Source organism: Haematobia irritans, chromosome 1 (assembly GCF_050003625.1).
Source record: "Haematobia irritans isolate KBUSLIRL chromosome 1, ASM5000362v1, whole genome shotgun sequence".
Classification (NCBI taxonomy): Eukaryota; Metazoa; Arthropoda; class Insecta; order Diptera; family Muscidae; genus Haematobia; species Haematobia irritans.
Window position 1 is genome coordinate 271,957,903 of NC_134397.1, and position 22,278 is coordinate 271,980,180.

Consider the following 22,278-nt stretch of genomic DNA (forward strand, 5'->3'; position numbering starts at 1 on the left):
TTACGAAGAGCTAATTGGACATGAAGATAAAGTAATTTGTATTAACAAGCTTTTGAAAAGAAAATGCCAGATACCCATCTTACAAGCCTGGCTATACATATGTTTCAGTGTCGGCCAATCCACATTTCCATAGTCTCTACCAGGGCTGTGGAGTCGAGCCAATTTTGCTCGACTCCGACTCCAGCATTTTTCATCAGCTTGACTCCGACTCCGGAGTCGACTCCGGGTAATATAACTAAATCTCATTTTAATACCACTAATTTGTAGTTCTATTGTGGGGGTACCGTAAGTGGATCGATATAAAGTATCGTATTTATTTATGTGTGCAAAAAAAGGTCTTAATTTCACATTAGATGCCAATTGAACTCTATATTTCAATATATTTTAGGGCAATGTTTAATAAAATAAAATAATGATATAAATACCCATCATAATATGAGAAGATACCAACAGAATATGTATTTGTGGACCAAAACTATTGATACTATCTCAAATCCTTTAAATTTCTTGCGAGCTATATAAATCTTTATATTCCCATATGCATGAATTTGAATCTGAATCGATTTAGACAAAATTGTATATACTTCTACAAAATCTATGTACTTAAAATTTAAATCTAACGTTATGGGACGTAACACAATTTTAACAAAAAATAAAAATGCAAGGAAAGTCTAAAGTCAGGTGGGCCGATTATAATGTACTCTGCACAACTTTGTATTTAGATCTACATTTTGATAAAATCTCAAATAAGACTTCTACAATATTCGGGCAATATTTGGGAAATATTTATAATTGTTTAGACAATGCATTTATGATTCAAAAATGCAAAAATGCATTTAGTATTCATTCATTGAAAAGTTTTAAAATTTGAGTAATTTCTACAAGTTTTCGACTTAGCAGTGAGTATCAGTGAGCATACAATTTTGGAAAAAATTTTGTCTAGTAAATAAAATTCTTTAAAATATTCTACAGAAACAAAATTTTGACTAAATTTTCTATAGAAATAAAATTTTGACCTAATTTTCTAATAACAAAATCTATTACTATAAAATTTTGGCAAAATTTTCTATAGATATAAAATTTTGACCAAATTTTCTAATAAAAAATCTATTACTATAAAATTTTGGCAAAATTTTCTATAGAAATAAAATTTTGACTTAAATTTTTATAAAAGATAAAATTATGAATAGAAATAAAATTTTGAAAAAAATTTTGTGTAACAAACAAAATTTTACAAAATTTTCTATAGAAATAAAATTTTGTAAAATATTCTATAGAAACAAAATTTTTACTCAATAAATAAATGAAATAAAATTTTGACTAAATATTCTATAGAAAAAAATATTTATTATTGAATAAATGTTTTATAGAAATAAAATTTTGACAAAATTTTTGATAGAAATAACATTTTGACAAAATTTTCTATAAAAAACAACTTTCTGTCAATATTCCATGGCCTTAAAATAAAATTTAAAAAAAAAAATCGATTGTTCGAAATATTTCATATAAATTGATATGGGCATTAAAATGGATCGATCCAGCCCATCTGCTAGTCTAACATTCTAGGAAACATAAAAAGTTGATTTTCATTTACAATCATGCTGTAAATTGATCGAATGAATAACGCAATGGAAACTAATTTGCGTAAAAACTTGCTTAGTTACTAAAATGTGAAGTGTTTTAAAAAATTTGGTTTAGCCGGAGTCGAGCAAAATTTTTACGACTCCGACTCCAGCAAAATCTTCAGACTCCGACTCCGACTCCACAGCCCTGGTCTCTACACTGAAAAACATATTATCGTGAGGCCAAAGATTTCATGTCCTTAAAATACGAATGCAAATTTTGCTTAGCATAGAAGATGCATTTCTCTAATATAAAGTTTTTTCCTTGTGCAAAAGTCAATAAACTTTTCAATGAAGTCGTATTGTCCTTATAATTAAGTAATTTGATTTAAAAATGGATATCAAAACATGAAAGAAAAAAATTTTGGGCTAAGGTCAACTTGACTTTAATAACACATAAAAATTCTTTAAATTTAATGAAATTGTCTTTAAATTTGTTATCTTTTTGCATCTTGAATACAAAGCAAAAAAACGTTCAAATATAGGACATGTTTACGAAAACTTTATTTTAAAGAAGTTTTTAAAGAAGCATAAATTCTACTGGAGTCGAGTCTTAATTGAAAAAAAAAGTTGTCGTTAACTCGTTTTTAAAGGACTTTGATAGCATATGAAGAAAACAAGCTGAGAAAGCGAAAAATTAAAATGTGCTTCCTAGAAGCAAGTACACAAAACCCAATTTTAAAAGAGAATTTACATAGGAAATTAGCATATAAGACCCAAATTGAATTATCTGTGATTTTAGAGAAGCCGTGCATTACGCTCGCAATCAGTACCAAACTTCTTAAGGGGAAGTTAATTCTCACGATCTAAGTATTTTTTTTTGAGTCTAAATAATTGAAACGATTACTTTTTTAATGGACTGCATCACAGTTGTTGTTTGTTTGTGTTTTTTTTTTTTTTTTTTGAGGAGATTGATCTCCCCTCTAGCAACATAATTGCACCGAATTACTTGAAATCATCATGGAACATTTTAATTGATTTTTTTAATCAATTAAAATATTTATGTAAAAAAAAATGTGACATTCTTTTTGAGTACACGCAAAAAAATAATTCTTTCCTCCCAAACGAAATTTTAGACAAACAAAGTTCGTTTCTCATTTGCTTTTCGTTGAAAGGAAGTGTATTTGGAAGAAAAGTATATTTTTTTGTGATAAACGTTTATTCTTTTCCAGGATGTAAAAACAATTTCATAAAGACTAACTCAAAAATTTTTTTCTAGCTAATTGCATTTTCCCTCACATCTTTCTCACTTCCACGAAGTTTTTTAGTTCTTAGCACCTTTTTCTGTAACACAAACAATGTAGAAGAAATTATACGATTTTATAAATTTTAAATTTTTTTTTACCTTTCGCCTGGACGGAGAATCGAACCGCGGACCATGCAATTTGTAAGTCAACACACTATCCACTGAGCCATGTAGCCGTTATTGTCATCAATAGACAATTACCCATATAACTAAGTTATATTTATATAGCATAGCTTGCGGCGTCCACGAGCTGATTAAACAAAGTTTATTTAACAGAAAAATACATTTAGTTGGGCACCGTGGAGCAGTGGTTGCTACGTCTGACTTGCATGCAAAGGGTCGTGGGTTCGATCACTGCTTCGACCAAAGTTTTTTTTTTTTACTTATATTCCAGATATGATCGGAAGATTCCGAAAAAAATTTTCAACATTACATTCTACTATATTAAATTTTTACTATGAACTGTAAAATGTGTCTTATTAAAGACCTAAATTTAGAAAAGAACAAAAATAAAATGGTTCAAAAATAACTTTTTTTTTATTGAAAAAATAAAAATTTTGTAACAAACGAATTTTTTTGGTGATAAAAGTGTATACTTTTCGAAGCAATTCAAAAAACTCTAACAAAAAAAAAACGTTTTCGGTACACGTTTTCCAAACGTTTTTTTTTCTTTGCGTGTATGTGGCTCAGTTCTAAAGGACAATTACCCAGCCTGAATCGAATAACCTCAAACTTTTCACAGTTTATTGCCCCTTATTACTCCGATCTAAAATCTATCTAATATTGGCACAACAATCCTAGACCGTCCTAGAATATAAGGTTTAACTTGTATAGCTTTCTGATTGCATTTAGATGCCCATGTTTCGTATTTTATACACGTTCATAATTAACGAGATCTTAATTAATTAAAAATGCTCACAAGATTTGTTTATTCTGCCTACAAAATGAATGAAAACACGATTATAACGATGCAGGATTGCGATTATTTAATTGCTTTTTCATTTGAACAAACGTTATTCGGAATACTGGATTGGTCGGAGATGTCAGCACAGTCCGCTTATTACGATTAAGAGTCAATAAAAAACATTTATTAACCCATTGAGAGATGGCAGTGGGAAATTAAGAAAAGGAAATTGTAAACGTTGTTTTTCAGGTCATATAATAAAGATATAGATGTTTGATGAACCTTAATTACAATTGCAATTACAGCAGAAAAAGCGTAGCCAAATTAAATTAATTAATATTTTTTTTTTTGGATCCGGAAGTGGTGCAAAATTGGCGCAGAAGTGATGAATTTAATACGGGCTTGTCATAGGACGGTCGCCCACCATTTCAACAGCCGTTGCTTTGAATTTGCATCCTTTTTTAAAGTGAGATCCGAATTCAGTATTTTGGATGTGAAATAAACAATTTCGTAAATAATTTTTTTATGATTTCTTTCCTGACACGTTTGACCTCAAAAAATTCCGAACTTTTATGAAATGATTTTTAAAAACATTTAAATAATTTGTACCATTTTATTAATTCTTACTCTATTTTTATTATATTTGAAACAAAAAAGTTAAAATTATCCATTAAAAATATGAAAAAAGTGAGATATAAAAAATAAATTATAAGAATTTCTAGTGTAGTTAAAATAAAGAACATCGTTGGAAGGACATTTTTGGAAGTGCTTTTAAAATTGTGACTTTAGACTTCAAAAATTTTTTGCTGGGTACATTCTTAGGTCTGCAATGTAGTTTTGTAGAAAAAACATCTCGGGAGGTTCTATGTATTTGGCCTTTTTTCTTTCCATTCACTGTTTCAACAACCACAAACTGCTCCATGTTCCAATCACGTTTAGATCTGAATGGGTTATCCATTTAATTTCATTAAATTAACAGGAAAAATGTAAACTCGAACAACATGAGATTACTCGGTGCAACGAGTTCAGAATTTACAATGACCAATGTGTCAAAAATGATTTATTTTAAATGGTTCGCCTAAGCTCGTTTGGAAATTTTTTGCAAAGTATGGTTGGTAGGAAACCTTTTGTTGAAAGGAAATTTTAAATTGAATTAAAGCAACGACATTATAAAAATTATAAAAAAAAAATATATTTTATAATGCAATTTAAATGCTATCGAAACGCCCTGTTTAAAAGAACCAATGGTTAGAGTTTGTGATTAGTGTAAAATTATATACAGTGATGGACAAAATGATGCACACATCAATAAATCTTGAAAACTCAAAACAGTGTACTTTATGCAAATGTTAGGTTAGGCTAGGTATAGTGGCAGCCAGTTATTAGTTTTTAGACTCACTCAGTCTTTTGTGATACCACATGTGGTGAACTTATTTTTTCAATGAATGCTGCCCGATTCTATGTTTAGTTCAATGACAGGGGACCTCCTTTTTAAAAGCTGAATCTGCGCTGAAAAGAATATGGACATAATATGGAACCTTATATTTGAACACGCAATTTACACCACAATTTTGTGGAAATAAAAAAATTTTAGTTAAAAGAAAATTTATAAAATTTTGTTTACAATTTTTTTTGTCATTATATTTAGGACACGAATGGTTGAAATTTGGTTTCCTCATTAAAGTCGGATGTCTTTGAAGTAAGGGAAATTCTTCTTAAATTAAAGAAAAACATATTTAATTAAAATACCAATCTTTTATTTAACTGATATACTGGTATTTACAGCTAAAACAAGGTTCAAATATAGGTTAAGATTTATTTTGAATATTTTATTTCTTTACTTTAAAGATTTTTGAAATGAAAAAAAAAATATTTTTTAATTTGAAAATTCTGCTGTGATTTGGGTTTTCTTAAATGACAAAAATGGTAGATTTTTTACTGTTTGGTAGATTGGTAGAATTCTTGATATTTTAGAATATTTTACAAAATATTCCTCTCCTACTACGATGTACTTCAATTTTTACACAAAAATACAAGTTTGACAACATTTACTATACACTGAAAAAAATATTGTAGTGCGGCCAAAGATTTCACGTCCTTAAAATACGAATGCGTTTTTTGCTTAGCGTAGAAGACGCATTTCTCTGATAGAAAGTTTTTTCCTTGTCCGAAAGAAGATGAACTTTTCTATAAAGTTGTTTTTTCCGTATAATTAAGTGATTCAAATTAAAAATGGGTATCTTAAAATGAAAGAAAATTTTGTTTGGCTAAAGTCAACTTGTCTTTAATAATTGTGGAAAAAATCTTCAAAATAAAATTTGTTGTCTTTTTGCATCTTGACAACAAAGCAAAAAGCGTTTAAAAATAGGAGACGTTTTTCAACACTTTATTTTAAAGACGATTTTTACTTGAGACATAGCATAATTTAATTTAATAGTTTTTGGAGCCACCGTGGTACAATGGTTAGCATGCCCGCCTTGCATACACAAGGTCGTGGGTTCGATTCCTGCTTCGACCGAACACCAAAAAGTTTTTCACCGGTGGATTATCCCACCACAGTAATGCTGGTGACATTTCTGAGGGTTTCAAAGCTTCTCTAAGTGGTTTCAGTGCAATTTGGAACGCCGTTCGGACTCGGCTATAAAAAGGAGGTCCCTTGTCATTGTCATTGAGCTTAACATAGAATCGGGCAGCACTCAGTGATAAGAGAAAACTTCACCAATGTGGTATCACAATGGACTGAATAGTCTAAGTGAGCCTGATACATCGGCCTGCCACCTAACCTAACCTAACCTAGCATAATTTCTACTTGAAGTGGAGTCTGAATTTGAAAATGTATATTACCGTTAACACGTTTTTAAAGGACTTTAATTTCACATGAAGAAAAAAAACAGAAAAAACGAATAAATTAAAATTTGCTGCCTACACTGAAAGAAATATTTACGTGATATTAAAGATTATGCAACCTAAATTTTAGGATTAGCAATTTACAAAATAATAAGGATAAATTTCTTTAAAAAAATAACATTTTAGATAAAACAAAGTTTATAATCTTTACTTCAAAAAAATTTTTTTCATTAAATTTTGGATACATAAGGGAAATTTTCCTTAAAATAGAGAAACATATTTTTGGTATAAAGAGATCGTCCTTAAATTAACTGAAATAACATAGAGATTATGATAACATTGTAATTCCAATACTGTTTAAGATAATTATCTTGTTGTATTGGCATATAATTCAATAAATCAATCAATCAATCCATATTGAATCTTTAGATTTAAGATAAACAAGTATATAAGGCCGTAAGTTCGGCCTGGCCGAATCTTATGTACCCTCCACCATGGATTGCGTAGGAACTTCTACTAAAGGCTGTCATCCACAATCGAATTACTTGGGTTGCGATAACACTTGCCGATGGCAAGGTATCGTAAAACTTTTTAACACAGTCTTCTAAATTGTAAGTTAGTCCATAAGGGGTATATATTAAACAAAAAAAAGGCCGATTAAATACATATATAATTCAGTTTGACAAAATTTTCTATAGAAATAAAATTTTGACAAAATTTTCTATAGAAATAAAAACTTGACAAAATTTTCTATAGAAATAAAATGTTGACAAAATTTTCTATGGAAGTAAAATGTTGACAAAATTTTCTATAGCACTAAAATTTTGACAAAATTTTCTATAAAAATAAAATGTTGACAAATTTTCTATAGCAATAAAATTTTGACAAAATGTTCTATAGAAATAAAATGTTGACAAAATTGTCTATAGAAATAAAATGTTGACAAAATTTTCTACAGAAATAAATTTTTTACAAAATTTTCTATAGAAATAAAATTTTGACAAAATTTTCTATGGAAATAAAATGTTGACAAACATTGCTATAGAAATAAACTTTTTACAAAACTTTCTATAGAAATGAAATTTTGACAAAACTTTCTATAGTAATAAAATTTGACAATTTTTACATGGCTGTTAGAGGCCATATACTAACGAAATGTACGAAATTTCAACCGCATCGGATACTTTTGCTCCTCCAAGAGGCTCCGGAGGTCAAATCTGGGGATCGGTTTATATGGGAGCTATATATAATTATGGACCGATATGGACCAATTTTTGCATGGTTGTTAGAGACCATATACTAACACCACGTACTAAATTTCAATTGGATCGGATGAATTTTGCTCATCCAAGAGGCTCCAGAGTTCAAATCTGGGGATCGGTTTATATGGGAGCTATATATAATTATGGACCGATATGGACCAATTTTTGCATGCTTGTTAGATACCGTATACTAACATCAGGTACCCAATTTCAAACGGATCGGGTGAATTGTACCCCTCCAAGAGGCTCCGGAGGTCAAATCTGGGGATCGGTTTATATGGGAGCTATATATAATTATGGACCGATATGGACCAGTTTTTGCATGGTTGTTAGAGACCACATACTAACACCACGTACCAAATTTCAATCGGGTAGGATGAAGTTTGCTCCTCCAAGAGGCTCCGGAGGTCAAATCTGGGGATCGGTTTATATGGGAGCTATATATATTTATGGACCGATATGGACCAATTTTTGCATGGTTGTTAGAGACCGTATACTAACATCAGGTACCAAATTTCAACCGGATCGGATGAATTTTGCCCCTCCAAAAGGCTCCGGAGGTCAAATCTGGGGATCGGTTTATATGGGAGCTATATATAATTATGGACCGATATGGACCAATTTTTGCATGCTTGTTAGATACCGTATACTAACATCAGGTACCCAATTTCAAACGGATCGGATAAATTTTACCCCTCCAAGAGGCTCCGGAGGTCAAATCTGGGGATCGGTTTATATGGGAGCTATATATAATTATGGACCGATATGGACCAGTTTTTACATGGTTGTTAGAGACCATATACTAACACCACGTACCTAATTTCAATCGGGTAGAATGAAGTTTGCTCCTCCAAGAGGCTCCGGAGGTCAAATCTGGGGATCGGTTTATATGGGAGCTATATATATTTATGGACCGATATGAACCAGTTTTAGCATGGTTGTTAGATACCATATACTAACATCAGGTACCAAATTTCAACCGGATCGGATGAATTTTGCCCCTCCAAGAGGCTCCGGAGGTCAAATCTGGGGATCGGTTTATATGGAGGCTATATATAATTATGGACCGATATGGACCAATTTTGGCATGGTTGTTAGATACCGTATACTTAGACCACGTACCAAATTTCAACCGGATCGGATGAATTTTGCTGCTCCGGAAGGCTCCACAAGCCAAATTTGGGGATCGGTTTATATGGGGGCTATACGTAAACGTCGGCCGATATGGCCCATTTTCAATACCATCCGACCTACATCAATAACAACTACTTGTGCCAAGTTTCAAGTCGATAGCTAGTTTCGTTCGGAAGTTAGCGTGATTTCCACAGACGGACGGATAGCCGGACAGACGGACAGACGGACGGACATGCTTAGATCGACTCAGAATTTCACCACGACCCAGAATATATATACTTTATGGGGTCTTAGAGCAATATTTCGATGTGTTACAAACGGAATGACAAAGTTAATATACCCCCATCCTATGGTGGAGGGTATAAAAAGGTTTAAATATAGGCTAAGACTTATTTTGAGGATTTAGCAACTTTGCTTTAAAGTTTTTCTTGGAATTAAGAAAACATTTCTTACTTTGAGGTATCCGGATTTGGATTTTTAAACTGGCATTGGTTTTTACGTGAATAGAAAATGAAAATTCGATAAATGAAATCTGAATCCTAATTTTAATTTTATTGATCCTAGATTTAAGGACAGATAGGTCGATAAAAATGTCATTATTTTAAAGAAGACGCATCTTTGGCTCGGAATCAATACCAAAATCCTTAAGAGAAGGTCGAAATCTTTGGATCCCAGCAAACTTTTTTTTTGAGTGTACGATCAAGTACGCAAAACTTAAATTTGAAAGAGAATTCTGTCTTAAAAGTATCCTAACTTCAATTCTCCTTTTCTATGGCTCCGAATCAATACCAAAATCATAAGTGTAAAGACAAAATCGTTGGAACCGGGCATGCTTTTTTTTGCAGTGTAAAAAAAAATTGACAAAATTTTCCAAAAAAATTTTTGATAATAAAAAAAAAATTCGATAAAAAATTTATTATGGTTTTAAATTCTTTAATAAATAAATAAATAGAAAATGACAAAATTTTTTATAGAAATATTTTTTTCTTATAGATACAAGATTTTGGCAAAATTTTCTATAGATATACGAATTTGACAACATTTTTTATAGAAATAAAATTTTAACAAAATTTCTAAAAAATAAAATTTTTACAACATGTTCTAGAGAAATACAATTTTGACAAAATTTTCTAAAGAAATAATTTTTTTTTATAGAAACAAGACTTTGGCATAATTTTCTATAGATATACGATTTTGGCAAAATTTTAAATTTAAAATTTTGACAAAATTGTTTAGTGTAAAAAAAATTTTAAAAAATGTTCTAGGAAAATAAAATGTTAACAACATTGTCTAGAGTAACAAAATTTCTAAAAAAATAAAATTTTGACAAAATTTTCTAGAGTAAAAAAATTGACAAAATTTGTAAAAAAAATAATAAATAAAATTTTGACAACATTTTCTAGAGAAAATAAATTTTGGCAAATTTTTCAGGGGTACATTTTGGCAAAATTTTCTATAGAGATACATTTTGACAAAAGTTTTTAGAGAAATAAAATTTTGACAAAATTTTCTAGAGAAATAAACTTTTATAGAAATATTTTTTTTTATAGATACAAGATTTTGGCAAAATGTTCTATAGATATACGAATTTTGCAACATTTTTTATAGAAATAAAATTTTAACAAAATTTATAAAAAATAAAATTTTTACAACATGTTCTAGAAAAATACAATTTTGACAAAATTTTCTAAAGAAATATTTTTTTTTTTTCTATAGAAACAAGACTTTGGCATAATTTTCTATAGATATACGATTTTGGCAAAATTTTAAATTTAAAATTTTGACAAAATTGTTTAGTGTAAAAAAATCTTGAAAAAATGTTCTAGGAAAATAAAATGTTGACAACATTGTCTAGAGTAACAAAATTTCTAAAAAAATAAAATTTAGACAAAATTTTCTAGAGTAAAAAAATTGACAAAATTTATAAAAAAATAATAAAAAAAATTTTGACAACATTTTCTAGAGAAAATAAATTTTGGCAAATTTTTCAGGGGTACATTTTGGCAAAATTTTCTATAGAGATACGTTTTGACAAAAGTTTTTAGAGAAATAAAATTTTGGCAAAATTTTCTAGAGAAATAAACTTTTGGAGAAATAAACTTTTGGTTTTTTGTAGATTTTTTTTTTGCAGATTATTTTTAGCACGAGTGGCAACCGTGTTAAAGATACGAATATGTGTTCAGTGCAGAAAAAATGAGGTACAAAGGTCTAAAAGGATCCCAATATATATTCTATAAATCTGAAATATTGCCTTGTATTCATGGAACAATTGAAACTCATATACTGAATACCACTCTAGGTCAAACAACTATTAACCGCAGTAAACTTTTTTCAATTAAGAATGTTAAAAAAACCTTTTTATTTTTTTTTTTTTAATTTCTAAGATTTATATTTGTATAAAAAAAACAAATATTCATGAAAGTTTGCTGCTTTATTGACGATATTATTTTGTGGAATTAGCATATTTAATTAAATATCTTCCAAGGTACTTGCAAGTGAATGATTACGAATTAAATACTCCATATATTTTGCGAAAATAAAAAGTTTACAGCACTGTCGTAAAATGTTGTTAAAAATATATTTACCTGTAATAAAATATGTCTGACAATGATAATTTATTATAAATTTATTAGGTTCTACATGGCGTGTCCGTCAGTCAGTGCATTTTAATTGGAACCAAGTTGGACCATACCTTACTCATATATGGTACATTAACTATTCATCACACATATCATTTGAGAAAAGTTCTCCTCTACACATATGCATAGAGATGTATATTAGATTGGACCGAACACATATAACTTAATCAAATAGATAATTCTGATTTGTGTAGTTAATTAAAAGAATTTTCAAAAATTTGTTGTTATAAAAATGATTTTGATAAAAAAGTGGACATTTTAACTCGTTCACTACCGAATTTTTAACCGAATGTTAAAATTTTAAATTTTTCTACAGTAGAATAGTAAAACAAATTGTCTCGAAATTGCATAAGAGAGAAGTTCCCACTGTGGTATCACAAATATTGGTCAATATTTTTTTCACAATATTGGGTTTTCTTTTGATTCCACTTGATTTGATTTACCTCTATTATATCAATAGGCGAAGGTCCTGGCAACCAGTCCTAATGTAATTTTTTATTTTTTCTAAATTAATTTACACTAAATAAATAAATTATATGAAAGTCATTCGTGTTATATTAAAGTTCTTCATAAACGTGTTAACCACAATTTAAAATACCAAATTGAAAACGCGCCTTTAAAATAAAGTCTTGAAAGACTTGAAAGAAACTTATAAAATTTTCTTTTATGCGAATATACAAATTTGTATGTGGAATCTCTTAACTTTAACCCTTTCACTACCGATGTCCACTTAGAAGGACATTCGAAAAAGACACCAATTTCTATTCTCCCACTTAGCTTCGATTTATTTCTCGATGTTATTTTAAAGTAGAGACTTTAATCTAAATAAGTTATAAATATTTTCCATATTGGTGAGCACTAAAATACATTTTTATAAACTTCTTTAACAAGAAACGAAAAATACGAAAATTGGAGAGAGTTTTTCTACTGTATGTTTGTAGTAAATGGACATTTATACAAAAACTATAGCTGATACCTTTACGGGTTCTTTTTTGAAATTGTCTCGAAATTGCATAAGAGAGAAGTTCCCACTGTGGTATCACAAATATTGGTCAATATTTTTTTCACAGTATTGGTTTTTCTTTTGATTCCACTTGATTTGATTTACCTCTATTATATCAATAGGCGAAGGTCCTGGCAACCAGTCCTAATGTAATTTTTTATTTTTATACCCTCCACCGTAGGATGGGGGTATATTAACTTTGTCATTCCGTTTGTAACACATCGAAATATTGCTCTAAGACCCCATAAAGTATATATATTCTGGGTCGTGGTGAAATTCTGAGTCGATCTGAGCATGTCCGTCCGTCCGTCCGTCCGTCTGTTGAAATCACGCTAACTTCCGAACGAAACAAGCTATCGACTTGAAACTTGGCACAAGTAGTTGTTATTGATGTAGGTCGGATGGTATTGTAAATGGGCCATATCGGTCGACTTTTACGTATAGCCCCCATATAAACGGACCCCCAAATTTGGCTTGCGAGGCCTCTAAGAGAAGCAAATTTCATCCGATCCGGCTGAAATTTGGTACATGGTGTTAGTATATGGTCTCTAACAACCATGCAAAAATTGGTCCACATCGGTCCATAATTATATATAGCCCCCATATAAACCGATCCCCCGATTTGGCTTGCGAGGCCTCTAAGAGAAGCAAATTTCGTCCGATCCGGCTGAAATTTGATACATGGTATTAGTATATGCTTTCTAACAACCATGCAAAAATTGGTCCACATCGGTCCATAATTATATATAGCCCCCATATAAACCGATCCCCCGATTTGGCTTGCGAGGCCTCTAAGAGAAGCAAATTTCATCCGATTCGGCTGAAATTTGGTACATGGTGTTAGTATATGGTCTCTAACAACCATGCAAAAATTGGTCCACATCGGTCAATAATTATATATAGCCCCCATATAAACCGATCACTAGATTTGACCTCCGGAGCCTCTTGGAAGACCAAAATTCATCTGATTCAGTTGAAATTTGGTACGTGGTGTTAATATATGACCTCAAACTCCCATGCAAAAATTGGTCGATATCGGTCCATAATTATATATAGGCCCCATATGAAGCGATCCCCAGATTTGACCTCCAGAGTCCCTTGGAAGAGCAAAATTCTTCCCATTCGGTTGAAATTTGGTATGTGATGTTAGTATATGGTACCCAACAACCATGCATGTATTGGTTCCTATCGGTCCATAATTATATATAGCTCCCATATAAACCGATCCCCAGATTTGACCTCCGATGCCTTTTGGAGAAGCAAAATTCATCCGATCTGCTTGAAATTTGGTACGTGGTGGTAGTATATGATATTTAACAACCATGCCAAAAGTGGTCCATATCAGTCCATAATCATACATAGCCCCATATAAACCTATCCCGAGATTTGGTTTTGGAGCCTTTTGGAGGAGCACATTTCATCCGAGTGAGTTGAAATTTGGTACATTGTGCTAGTATATGGTCGTTAACAACCATGCATAACTAGGTCCATATCGGTCTATAGTTATATATGGCCCTCAGATAAATCGGTCCCCAGTCACACAAAAATTGGTCCATATCAAGTTCATAATTGTATATAGCCACATATAAGCGACCCCCATATTTCAATGCTGGATACCTTGCCACCGGTATCCATGGTGGAGGGTACATAAGATTCGGCCTGGCCGAACTTACGGCCGTATATACTTGTTTTAAATTAATTTACACTAAATAAATCAATAAATAAATTATATGAAAGTCATTCGTGTTATATTAAAGTTCTTCATAAACGTGTTAACCACAATTTAAAATACCAAATTCAAAACGCGCCTTTAAAATAAAGTCTTGAAAGACTTGAAAGAAACTTATACAATTTTCTTTTATGCGAATATACAAATTTTTATGTGGAATCTCTTAACTTTAACCCTTTCACTGCCGATGTCCACTTAGAAGGACATTCGAAAAAGACACCAATTTCTATTCTTCTATGTTATTTTAAAGTAGAGACTTTAATCTAAATAAGCTATAAATATTTTCCATATTGGTGAGCACTAAAATACATTTTTATAGACTTCTTTAACAATAAACGAAAAATACGAAAATTTGAGACAGTTTTTCTACTGTATGTTTCTAGTAAATGGACATTTATACAAAAACTATAGCTGATACCTTTACGGGTTCTTTTTTGAAATTTGTTTTTTTCACACTGCGAAAGATATTATAGGCCAAATAGCACTTATTTTCATAAGGCCATTTGGTGATAATTCTAGAATCAAGTTTTCAGAACAAGCTTATATAGATCTTGAAGTAATTGAGGTAGGTTCTTAAAATGACAATTTTTATTCTACATGCTGTTAGTACTAGTAAAAACTGATGAAAAATTAAAGTTTTTAAGTTTAGGTTCATTTCGGTAGTGAAAGGGTTAAGAAGTTTATTGTCTTTTAGCTTTCATATTTTGGATCTTCCTTGTTAATCATATTTCCATATAAATTGTTCTGTAACAGTTTAATTTATATGGAAAACCCCATACACATTGTATAGATCGCAAGAGTATGATATTACAGTGTTATTAACAGATCAGAAATAGTTGATAATGCTATTAACAGTACAATATCAGCTGCTTGATGAAAACAAACAGATAAATGTAGTAAACAACAAAAGAAAGAAAACAAAAACACAACAATAATTCAATCAAAAATAAATCTCCAAGGATTTTCAAAATGACGCAATTGTGTAAATGTACATCAAAAAAGAATTATCTTGTTTGTTTTTTTTTAACTTCCTTGAAAGTAAAATGAAATTGTACAATCATTTCATTGGTATGGATACAACATATAAAAACGCAACATAACCTTAACCCCTTATTCTCTATGTCATGGAACTTACCCAACTTGGACTTTATATTCCAATAATAAATTGAATTGAAATTCAATACTTTATAAATTGCATTGTAATAGTTTATGTATTAATTATGTATTATGTATAAATTGTAATTTTGTTTTTACAATGAAAATGTTCATTGCTCATCAATTCAACATTGTATCACACACCTTGCATTCCAATACATTTGAATATAAAATGTAAAACCAAGTAAAAACTTGTAAACCGGCTTGTCAAGAATAAACAAAGATCTATGGTAATATCTTAACACCGAAATTTAAAATGCGATAAAATGAAAATTTTTATTTTTAATAAAAACCAACAACGAGAATTTAAAAGTATTTCAAGAAGACCATTAAAACAACAATTACCAAATGTCAAATTTCATAAAAACAGGGAATATTACAAATAAAATGAGACATATAAAAGTAAGAGGTCTCGTTGCGATAATAGTCAACGACATATGATCACGGTTGCCATATGTGCTAGAATTCTACCAAAAATGGTAGATTTTTTTGTTGTTTGGTAGATTGATCAAATTCTGGATATTTTTGTAAATTTTTTTTTTACCTCTCCAACTAAGAGGTACTTAAATTTGATTATACAGAAATAATATTTAGAAAAAATTCTCTATAGAAATAATACTTAGAAACAAGTATATATGGCCGTAAATTCGGCCAAGCCGATTCCTAATACCCTCCACCATGGACTCCGCAGAAAGTTCTACTAAATACTGACATCTACAATCGATTTGCTTGGGTTGTCTTAATCCATATGGAGGCGGATTAATTACCTACACTGTTAGAAAAATATGTTTTTCATATGTTCCGATATAAACAAAATGTGTTTCGGGCACAATTTTAAAACACAATATATTTAAGTGCAAGCATGTAATGTTCCTAAACTAACACTAAATGTTTGGGAAATCTATGTTAATATGTTAGAATATATTATGTTTGTGGCATGAATGTTTCATAAAAATCATATGTGTGAATGCAAACATATATATATTTACAAATTTCGACTAAACATACATATGTTGTGATATTTTATTCAAAGCGACAGAGAGAGTATAGAGAAAGAAATAGAGATAGAAACTGGGAGAGTTGACGAAAGATATCAACATAACAGCGAAAGAATCAAAAGAGAACAATTTATAAAAATTTAATATAGTATAAATATAAATGTGTAAATTAAAAATAAAAAAAGTGTTCGGTCGGAGCAGGGATTGAACCCACGACCCTTTGCATGCAAGGCAGACATGCTAACCACTGCTCCACGTGGCAAACAAATGTATGTTTCTGTTAAATAATGTTATGTTTGCATGGGCTCGTGGGCGCTGCAAACTATGCTATATAAATGTAATTTATAACGATAATTATCTCCTGGTGACTATAACAGCTACGTAATCCAGTGGATAGTGTGTTGGCTTACAAACTGTATGGTGCTCAGTTCGATTCTCCGTGCAGGCGAAAGGTAAAATTAAAAAAATTTATAAAAGTGAATAATTTCTTCAACATTATTTGTATTACAGAAAAAGGTGCCAAGAACTAAAATATTTCGTGGATGTGAAAATTACGAGTATGTTAGGCAATGAGCAGAATCGTCTTTGGGAAAAATTCTTCCAAGCATATAATATTTTTGGGCTCAAAATGCTTCCAAACATATAATATGTTCACATAAAACAAACATATTAATGTTTCGGCAGTATCCAATAATATATGTGCTTCCTGCAAAATATGTTTGGAACATATGTTAAAGAAGCGATTTTTTTTGAGGGTGTATATAAGACAATTAAGTTCTTGATCGGTTTATATAGAGGAGTCTATAAATAATTATGAACATATATGAACCAATTTTCGCACGGTTAATAGAGGACAAATTTTCAACCTGATCGGATGAAATTTACACTTCCAAGCGGCTCCTCAAGTCAAATCTGGGGATTGGTTTATATGGGGGCTATATATAATTATGGGCCGATATGAACCAATTTTTATGTGATTGTTAGAGGCCATATACTAACACCACCTATCAAATTTCGACCAGATCGGATAAAATTTGCTCCTCCAAGAGGCTCCGCAAGTCAATTCTTGGCATCGGTTTATATGGGGGTTTATATAATTATGGACCGATATTGACCAATTTTTGCATGACTGACATTAAAGGCCATATACTAACACCACCTACCACGTTTCAACCGTATCGGATGAAATTTGCTCCTCCCAGACAGCCAGCAATTCAAATCTGGGGATTGGTTTATATGGGGGCTATATATAATTATGGGCCGATATGAACCAGTTTTTATGTGATTGTTAGAGGCCATATACTAACACCACCTATCAAATTTCAACCAGATCGGATAAAATTTGCTCCTCCAAGAGGCTCCGCAAGTCAATTCTTGGGATCGGTTTATATGGGGGCTTTATATAATTATGGACCGATATTGACCAATTTTTGCATGACTGACATTAAAGGCCATATACTAACACCACCTACCAAGTTTCAACCGTATCGGATGAAATTTGCTCGTCCCAGAGAGCCAGCAATTCAAATCTGGGGATCGGTTTATATGGAGGCTATATATAATCATGGACCGATTTTTACATGGTTGTTAGAGTCCATATACTAACACCACGTACCAAGTTTCAACCGGATATGGTGAAATTTGCTCCTCCTCCGCAAGCCAAATCTGGGGTTTATATGGGGGTTATACGTAAACATGCCCTGATGTGGCCCATCAGGACGGACGGACATCGCTAGATCGACTCAGAATTTCACCACGACCCAGAGTATATATACTTTATGGGATCTGAGACCAGACATTAACTTTGTGATTACAAACGCAATCACAAAGTTAATGTACCCACCATCCTATGGTGGAGTATATAAAAATTGTGTATGTTAAAGGAATAAAATTTTGACAAAATTTTCTATAGAAATAAAATTTAAACCAAATTTTCATATAAATAAAATATTAAAAAAAAATCTATAGAAATAAAATTTTGAGAAAAAAAATCGATAGAAAGAAATAATATTGTAACAAAAATTTCTACAGAAAACTTTGACAAACTTCAAAATACTTGTTTGCTTCTTAAATTTGGTAGATTTTTGATATTTTTTCAGATTTTGATAAATAAATTTTGGCACGAGTGGCAACCGTGCATATGATTCCAATAAATTTCGTCTAATTTGGCATATTTGTATTAATTTGCTAATTAAGGTTATATGAAAGAATAATATAATGCATATGTTAAATTTAGTAAAGGGTTAATCTTTTAAGAGCTGTTGAAAATTAAAAAAAAAAACACAAACTTCAGAAAAATGCATGAAGTCTTTATATAAATCGATCTATATAATTTAATGTTTGAAGATTATTTCATGAAATTTCATGATAATCTTTTAAGAGCTATTGAAAATTTAAAAAAAAAAAAAAAACATCCTATGGTGGAGGGTATAAAAATTGTCTAAAGGAATAAAATTTTGACAAAATTTTCTATAGAAATAAAATTTAGACTTAATTTTCATAGAAATAAAATATTAAAAAAATTCTATAGAAATAAAATTTTGAAAAAAAAATCGATAGAAAGAAATAAAATTTTAACAAAAATTTCTAAAGAAAACTTTTGACAAACTTCAAAATACTTTCTTGTTTGTTAAATTTGGTAGCTTTTTGATTTTTTTTTTTCAGATTTTGATAGATTAATTTTGGCACGAGTGGCAACCGTGCAGTAATTTGGCATATTTGCATTAATTTGCTAATTAAGGTTATATGAAAGAATAATATAATACATATATTTAGTAAAGGGTTAATCTTTTAAGAGCTATTGAAAATTAAAAAAAAAAAAAAAAAAAAACTTCAGAAAAATGCATGAAGTCTTTATATAAATCGATCCATATTTAATGTTTGAAGATTCTTTCTTATGTATTTTGATCTGCTGAATTCGAAAAAATTTAAAAAATACGTTTTTTTAAATGTGGTTTTTTTACATCGCTCTCTTTTGAACCACTTAACTTATCACAGATCCAATTATACACGACTATTCGTCATCTTAATACCTTTCACTTAAGTGCCAATAACGATATAATCGAACATTTCTAACTCGAGATATAATTTGTTTAGTGAAAAAAGAGCGAATAACTAAAAATAACGGGATACCTCAAAAACTGTTCCATAAAAAATTTTTTAACATTTTTTTCGAATCCAGCAGATCAAAATTCATTCACGGCTCTCATCAAGTGTACATTTTCAGTGTAAACTAGTGTTATCGATTAAAATAGCAAACTAAATTATGAGAACCGTGAGATTAATCGTACAACCAATCATAAAACAGGTTAGAGGTGTTCGCGTGACACGTGTGATTCACGCGAGAATCACGTGAGTCGTGAACAAAATCTGAATCAATTTTCGTGAAAGCTTGTGAATGGGACTGAAACAAATGTGTCATGCGTGAGAAATAAAATCGGTTCGTGAATGTGCTTGAATAAAATTTCTTCAAAGTCACGCTCACGAAAGAAATCAAGATTTAATTCTTACTCGTATATTAACAGACATTAATTTAGCTCTCGAACTATATTCTATTTTTGCATTTTGCTACCTTTGCTTATTTCCGTTTGGAAAATGTCGTGAATCTCGTGAGTCTCGTGAATCGTGCGCGAGGGTGAGTCTTTAAAAGTAGTTCGTGCGTGTGCGTGCGTGGGTACTGGTTTTCATTTCGTGAATGTGAGTGGCTACCACACGTATCGTGCGTGAATAAACATTTTGCTGCGTGAATGTGCGTGAGTGAAATTTCACTCACGCGCACACCTCTAGTTCAAGTGAATGATTAATTTTTTCAGCACTAAATAGAAGAATTTTGTGCGAAATTTAGTAACAATAGCTCGAATAGCCGCTTCAGTATAAAATGGAAGAAGCGCGAGATATCTACACATTTTGGCAATAAAATTCAACAATTTACAAGCGTTGTTTTTTTGTAACATGATTCATGCTTAAATTGTAGACCAAAAGTGAAGATGTTTGATAGTGAAAAAAATACGAAGCGCGCGTCAGCTGTTTAAACCAATAAAAAATCACCCTTTATATATCAGGTTAAAACGTTTAGTTAAAGTGGTTCATAGAGCCCGATACCAATTCTACTGTATTGTTGATATTTGAACGTTATTATTGGAAAGAAGAATATTGGCCTAATATAAAAATTTATATAAACTAAATTTTCGGAGACACAATTCATAAAACATTAAGGAAAAATTCCATACAGAAGTTTGATTACATATATAAAAAAAAATATTTTTTTTTGTCTTCAATTACGAAATTAATTGATCAATAATAGAAAGTCAATTAAAAAATTAATGATCCAATTAATTTTTGTGAAAGATTTTTGTTACAATTAAAAAGTTTGTTGAATCAATTAAATTAAATCTACACTGAAAAAACAGTGAACCCACCAGGAAGAAAACTTTTGATTAATTTTAGAAAATTTTGAATATTTTTAGAAATTTTTAACTAAACAGTGTTACAAGCGCTGGCATCGCGCCGATATCACAAAAATAAGCAAATATTTTTCGAAAAATTCAAGAAAATTTATTAGACATAAATAATTTTTTCCCCTTGTTAAAAAAAATTTTGTAGTTTTAAGGAAAAAATTGGAGTTCAAAAATGCAAGAATATCTTTAGTGACATACGAAGTTCATAATGGACGCTTTTGTAGTAAAATTTACAAATTTGAAGAAATAAAGAACTATTTTATGACAAATACGAATTTTGTAAATCTCTATTCTTAACTTGTGTATAATTTTTTCCCGTCTTTTAGTTCATTTAACTATGTACTCAAAAAATTATTAGAGTAAATGAAACTTTCACCAAATATAATAAGTTCATGAACTCAAATATAGTTAAATTGGCTTTAGTGAAATAGTGAGTTCACTTTTTTTTGAGTGTATCCCAGCCAGATCTATACTGAAGACTGTGGAAAGTTTAATTCGCCCGAACCGAAACATGTACAGTATAGGCGTGTATAGATTTGTACCTGGCGTTTTCTTTTCAATGACTCATTAATAAAAAAAAGTTCCTTAATCTAAAATTGTCCATTAAGCTCGAATAATAATAATTGTAAAATTTAAATTTTAATTGAATAGTTTTTAAAGCTCAATTAAAACTTTAATTGGAAACATTTTCGTGAAATTCTTTTCTATATACATATATCAGTTAAAGTTGGTTAGCTATCTTTGCTCTAACTTAGCTACATGAAAGAGAATAATTAAATCAGAGAAGATCAAATCAATTTAAGCCACACGATTCGCCAACAATTTGCATTGTTGTTAAGTTATTTATCTCGGTTGTCAAATTATCCGCTTAGTTTTAGTTATGTTAATCTATACTAATTGCTCACGATTGCATTCATAAAATTTGTTTTTAGAATAAAGCATTTAGTACACTATTACATACATGATCGTAATGATAAAATGAAGTTGTTACACAACGGAAAAACAACAATAAAATTCTTAGGTAATGTAGGAAATCGTGATAATTGGGCAAGAAATAAGTAAGTTCGTTGCATATGTATAATAATTTCCGAACAACTATAACGACAAAGCCATGTTACAAAATATATTCAAGTTTAGGGACAATTTCAATAATATTGTAGATTTGTTTCCGATTACTAGGACAATATGACCTCAATTCAAAACAATTTTATTTTATGTAAAGATATCCATTTTAATGTCGAATGTCCAAACTCTAAGGATAGAACGTCTTCATTGAAGAGTT

General features: G+C 30.4%; 1 protein-coding gene across 1 annotated transcript in view; it reads right to left on the reverse strand.

Moving 5' to 3' along the window:
• Window positions 1-15,618, reverse strand: part of LOC142224645 (very long chain fatty acid elongase AAEL008004) — a 158,032-nt gene extending 142,414 nt beyond the window's left edge. The window contains exon 1 of the mRNA XM_075294449.1: window positions 15,522-15,618. The gene's annotated coding sequence lies outside the window, so the exon portion shown is untranslated. The remainder of the gene's footprint in view (window positions 1-15,521) is intronic.
• Window positions 15,619-22,278: the final 6,660 nt, after the last annotated feature.